This window comes from Colobus angolensis, unplaced genomic scaffold, assembly GCF_000951035.1.
Source record: "Colobus angolensis palliatus isolate OR3802 unplaced genomic scaffold, Cang.pa_1.0 Scaffold18, whole genome shotgun sequence".
NCBI lineage: Eukaryota > Metazoa > Chordata > Mammalia > Primates > Cercopithecidae > Colobus > Colobus angolensis.
This window is the reverse complement of record NW_012114932.1, coordinates 1,844,833-1,851,084: the sequence shown is the minus strand read 5'-3', so window position 1 is coordinate 1,851,084 and position 6,252 is coordinate 1,844,833.

Genomic DNA, 6,252 nt, shown 5'->3' with positions numbered 1-6,252 from the left:
TGGCTCACTGCAGCCTCAACCTCCTGGGCTCAAGCAATCCTCCTGCCTCAGCCTCCAGAGTAGCAGGGGCCACAGGCACACACCACCTCGCCCAGCTAGTTTTTTTATAGGTTTTGTTTGTTTGTTTGCTTGTTTTTTTTGTTTTGTTTTTTTTTTTTTTTGAGACGGAGTCTCGCTCTGTCACCCAGGCTGGAGTGCTGTGGCCGGATCTCAGCTCACTGCAAGCTCCGCCTCCCGGGTTCACGCCATTCTCCTGCCTCAGCCTTCCCGGTAGCTGGGACTACAGGCGCCGCTACCTCGCCCGGCTAGTTTTTTTTGTAGTTTTTAGTAGAGACGGGGTTTCACCGTGTTAGCCAGGATGGTCTCGATCTCCTGACCTCGTGATCCGCCCGTCTCGGCCTCCCAAAGTGCTGGGATTACAGGCTTGAGCCACCGCGCCCGGCCTGTTTGCTTGTTTTTTTGAGACGGAGTCTTGCTCTGTATCCCAGGCTGGAGTGCAGTTGCACAATCTTGGCTCACTGCAAGCTCTGCCTCCCAGGTTCAAGCGATTCTCGTGCCTCAGCCTCCCAAGTAACTGGGATTGATTATAGGCGCGGGCCACCACACCTGGCTAATTTTTGTACTTTTTGGTAGAGATGGGATTTCACCATATTGGCCAGGCTAGTCTTGCATTCCTGACCCAAGTGATCTGCCCACCTCAGTCTCCTGAAGTGCTGGGATTACAGACGTGAGCCACTGTGCGTGGTCCAAGGATTTGGCTTTGACTCTCAACAAAGTAGGAGCCATGCAGAGTGATGAGTGAGAGAGGCGGAACCTGGCTTCCATCTTAACAGGGCCCCTCTGCTGACCCAGGAGGCGAAAAGTGGCCAGCTGATATTTCATGTGTTTTGAGGGTGAAGTTTAACGTATTTGCTTGGCCCGGCATGGCTCATGCCTGTAATCCCAGCACTTTGGGAGGCTGAGGCGGGCGAATCACAAGGTCAGGAGATCAAGACCATCCTGGCTAACACGGTAAAACCCTGTCTCTACTAAAAATAGAAAAAATTAGCCGGGTGTGGTGGCGGGTGCCTGTAGCTCCAGCTACATGGGAGGCTGAGGCAGGGGAATGGCGTGAGCCCAGGAGGCGGAGCTTGCAGTGAGCTGAGATCGCACCACTGCACTCCAGCCTGGGCCACAGAGTGAGACTCCGTCTCAAAAAAAAAAAGTATTTGCTGATGGTTTGGGTGTGGATGAGAGAGAAAGAGAAAGTCCAGGCTGAAAGGATAGAGCCGCCCCTGCTGAGCTGAAGGAAGCTGAGAGGTTGCTAGTGTGGGCCACCTGTTTGGGTTCCTGATGCAACGTTTATTCCACACAGGCAGGGGCTCCTCAGCCAGGTTCCCTCCCACTTCACCCCTACCACTTCCATGGCTGGGGCTGCCCAATCATTACTGACCCAGGGCCTAGGTATCCAGAGACAAAACCCCTGCCACTGCTCCCACCCCGACTCTTACTGGGGAGGCTTCTCCAGAGCCAGATACTGAGCTCTAGGCCCAGGACTGGGCTCCCCAGTGGGGGCTGGGCAGCCCAAGGGAGTGAGGGATGACTGTCTGGCCTCTGTCTAAACAGGATATGCTTAGGCTGGCCGACGGTCACAGGTCACTTCAAAGCCAGCCTAGCTTAGGCCCACTCAACCCCACCTCTCTTACTGTCCAACACACACATAGACACACACGTGCATAGACACACAGAATGAGGGGTGTGGGGTAACAGGCAAGGATCTCAGTGCCCCGTGTCCCTTTCTCTACCACTCGCTCTGAACTCACACGGAAGCAGTTGCCGATAGATTCATGTGGGGCCCACTGGGAGAACACAGAGGGATCTGGGTCCCCAGGGCAGGATCTTTTAGTGTCTGAAAAGGGGTGCAGGACCTGCAGGGGCCCAGTGAAGCTCCTGACCCAGCCATGAGGACTGGCTTCCTGGGAGATGATGCCTGTCCAGATCTAGAAGGAGATAAGAAAGACATTCCAGGTACAGGGGAACAGCATGTGCCAAGGCCCAGAGGTGAGAGTCTAGAGCTCCTGGAAGAGGCTCAGGATGCCTGAGGGGCCCAGTGCGGGAGGGGGATGAAGAAGGGAGACTGAGCCTGTGCTGAAAAGGGCAATGTTTATTGGTGAAGGAGGCAGCCAAGGGGCCAGGTCTAGAGGAAACACAGGGTTTAGACTGGTGCTGAAGTCTGGGAAGAACATTCGTGGTAGAGGGACCAACAGCAGAGACAGCTTGGAGGCAGCTTTGGGGAGCGGCCAGGTCATTCCAGCTTTTGATCGGCTCAGAGCCAGCCCCTGGGGCAGGCCGGGCAGGAGAAGACTGCACACGGAACCTTATCCTGGCCCAGGGCCACGGTGAGTCCCCGTGGCCTGCCCCCTCCTGGTGCCGCCTAACCGGCTGCCCTGAGCCCCCTCTCCAGCCCCCTTTCCAACACTCCCCCTCCCTGAGATCCAGTTCCGGGTGGGTGGGGGTTGGGCCAGAGAGCAGGCAGCAGCGCCTGGGGCAGGGGAGATGAGAAAACCAGAAAGCGAGGAAACCTGAGCCAGCGACGCTGGGGCTGGGCGGGCCGGGGCCTGCTCGGCCTGCCCTGCCAAGCCCGGGGAACAGGTTCCCCCCAAGACTGGGTCAGGGGAGGAGGTGAGGGAGTGCCGGTGTGGCTGCCACCCTCAACCAATGGGGATGGAGGGTCTCTGAGGCCCAGGCCCTCCAAATACAGGAGGGCAGGCCCCAGTGCATCTCCAGGCTTCCCTCTCCCCACCTGATGTGAGCCACGGGGAGGCAGATGACAGGGACCTGCAGCAGGAGGCCAGAGGCTACAGTTCAGTCCCTATACATCCTGGAAGAGCCAAAAGGAAGAGAAACAGGCACAACCACTGCCAGAAACAAAGTCCAGGCCAGGGTGAAGGGCAGGGTGTATTTGCAGGAGGAAACCTTCAAGGTTTTCCTGCCCGTTGCTGGCACCATCATCCAGGTGGGGCCGGGTCAATGACTCCCCAGTTGTAACCCTCACTTTTGGCTCAACCCCTCACAAGCTCCAGGACCTCAAGACTACAAAGTCCACCCTGAAGCTCGGTCAGATTGGGGGACCTCTGTCCTGAATTCACCCAGATCTGAGTGCAGTGTCTCCCAGGCACCTGGGACCCATCTGGGAAGGAGGAGGAGGCTGCCCCAGGAGGGGATTCCAGAGGTGGATTCAGTGCAGGGGCTGGACCTGGCCTAACCATCTATGTCTGCACACACCTCTTCACTTGTGTGACCAGCCTAGCACCGGGGTGGGCCATGGGGGAGGCTGAATGAGACTCAGGCCTGAGATCTGAGTGTCCTACCCGACAGGAGGAAGGTCAGGCCGGCGGGAAGTCAGCCTGGCTGTCTCCCTTCAGATGACCCCACTGGGTGGTTCTCAGGTGGAGTTAGAACAGCGGAGTGGCTTCTGGAGAGGATGACGGAAGGATTATGGGTGTCAAGGACAGCACAGGGTGGGGGCAGCCAGTCCAGAGGAGCTGGGAGTAGGGCAGGGAGCTGACTCCCTGACTCGGCTTCTTGGCTGTGTTCCTTCTCCGATCTGGTGCTGCAGGGATTTGCTCTCTTATTCATTTGATAAAGATGCATGGAGTTCCAGAAGCGCCCTGTGGGACTCCAGCATGCATCCAGCTCCTGCGTGCCTATCAGGGTTGCAGGCCCTTGGCTCCATGTGGGCCCCGCAGTCTGGCCATCCTCTCCTGGAGCTTTCCCACAGCCACTGAAAATGCCTTCTCCAGGCACCACAGCCTTGTGGCTCCGGGCCTCTCCCCACCCTCCCCACCTCCCCACTCTCCTCCCTCTTCCTCAATCAACTGTACCATGGGGACAACCGGGCCTGCTTCTCAGCCCAATTGTGAAGCACCTGGGGGTGAATAACTGCAAAACTTGCTGGCATGGAAAGCCTCCCAATCTGGTATCCAGAGCTGGTTTCAAGGGGTCTATGGACCCCTGAAATTGAAGACAAAATTGTGAAAAGCTATGCAATATTCCCCTGATTAATATAATATACCTCGGAGATATGGCAGGTTTGGTTCCAGACCACCACAAAAAACTCACATTGTAATAAAGCAACTCACAAATATTTTTGGTTTCCCAGTGCATATAAAAGTCATGTTTACACTATACTGTAGTCTGTTAAGTATGTGATAGCATTATGTCTAAAAAATGTATGCATCTTAATTAAAAAATACTTTATTGCTAAACAATGCTAATGAAGTGAGCACATGCTGTTGGGAAAATGGTGCTGGCAGAAAGACTTGTTCAACACAGAGTTGCCACAAACCTTCAACTGCAAAAAACACAATATCTGCAAAAGGTGGTAAACCACAATAAAATGAGGTGTGCTGATATGTATATGCACACACATGCACAAACTATAACAACATATTATAATGATACAAAATGCTCACCCCAGCACTGACACAGAGCAAGGACTCATTGTGGATTCACTGCTGCAATAACAATTTTATTTTGTATGGTTATTCAGCCCTCTCGAATTGCTTAGGAAGGATTTGGCATTCCACCCTATGTAGCCAGGCTCAATTCTAGTTCTTTGCCCTGTTCCTGGCCCACTTCTCTGGTCCACCTGCCATTGAAGGCCTCTGTGTGCTGGACCTATTCTGTGTGTCTGAGTGGAACTTCATGAACAGATCAACTGAGCCTCTTTCCTTCCCAACCCAGTACGCTGGAGTCTCTGGCAAGTCCTGACAGCTCTTCTGTGGTAACCAGCATGATGCTGATGATACTGGGGATAGTGATAGAAGTGGCCAGGCTATAAGGAGACCATGGAGGCTGTGAGAGGATGGAAGGGATGGCACTGGAAGCCATAGAGATGGTGGCCTAAGCTGTATTGGTGATGGTGGTGCAGTGGTGGTGACCTCAGGAGTGACCCCCATACAGATGAGTGGGGATGAGGAGAGATGGATTGTCACAATGTTTTCAATAAGGTGTGACAAAGGGGAGAGGTGCATGTGCTGTCACAGGAGCTCCATAACCCCAGGCTGGTGTTTGCTCACCTCAAATGCCCTGCCTTTGCTTGGAGCATGAGGAAGCACTCTAAGTCCTGAGTCAGGAGACCCTCAGCAGGATCCCTAGTACCTCGCTCCACCCTGCACTTGGAGTCAACCAGTCAATGGATCAGAGGGAGACGCGTCTTTTCCTGGAGGTCTTGCTAGCCAGGAAGAGAAGTGGGAGGAGGAAGAGGGCAGAGAGGAGGAGTGAGAAGAAAAAGAGAAAGGAGAAAGAGGGGAAAGAGCAGGAAGAAGGAGGAGGAAAAAGAGAAGGAAATGCATGGGGTGGAGGAAGAGGAGGGAGAGGAGGAGAGGGCAGAGAAGGAAAAATCCGGGAGAAGGGAGGAGAAGGAGGAAAAGGAGGGAGATGGAAAAGAGGGAGAAGAGGAGAGAGGAAGAGGGAGAAGAGAGGGGAGAAGGAAGGAGAGGCAGAGGAAGAAGAGGAGGAGAAAGGAGAGAGGAGAAAGAGGAGGGAACAGAAGACAGAACAGGAAGAGGATGAAGGAGAGGACAAAGGGCCAATGCTCCTGGGGGCCTCTACAGAGTGCCTGGGGCAGGACTGAGAAGTAGTCCTGGTGGTGAGGCCATGACCTTGGAAAGTTCAGAGGGTCCCTTCCTAGGGTCACGTTAGGCCCTTCTTAGTTGCTGAGCCGTTGGCTCATCACCAGGCCATTTGAAAGCAAGTGTCCCCTTGAGGAGAGAAGGTGCTAGCTAATCTGGCCTCTTTAAGGTCTGGAACTATAAGGAGAGACTGTGGGAGCTGCTGGCCTGAAATAGGGGCTGGCGATTGAGGTGATCACAGGGAGTCATTGAAGGGCTGGAGAGAGCTGTGTGGCTGGGCTGCCCCTGACCTGGCCTAGGCTAGAGGCTGAGCCCGCGGGAAGGTCCGGCAGTGTCAGCCGACCCAGGGGGCTGCACCACCACCTGCTGAGCAGCCCGGGCAGTCAGGGGTTCTGCGCCTCGGGGCCCACGCACGGGACCAGGGGCGCGCCGGCGGCGAGTGGGAATGGGGGGGCGCGTAAGGGGGTGCTCAGGTGAGCGCAGGCTCGTTGCTCACTGGCGCGCCAGCCCTTCTCGCCAGGGAGTTGGGTGCCCGGGTAAACACCAGGCGCGATGTGTGCGCTGTATTCACAGAGAGACAAAGCCAGGGCGGGGCGGGGGCGCCGCGTAAGGGGGTGCTCAGGTGAGCGCAGGCTCG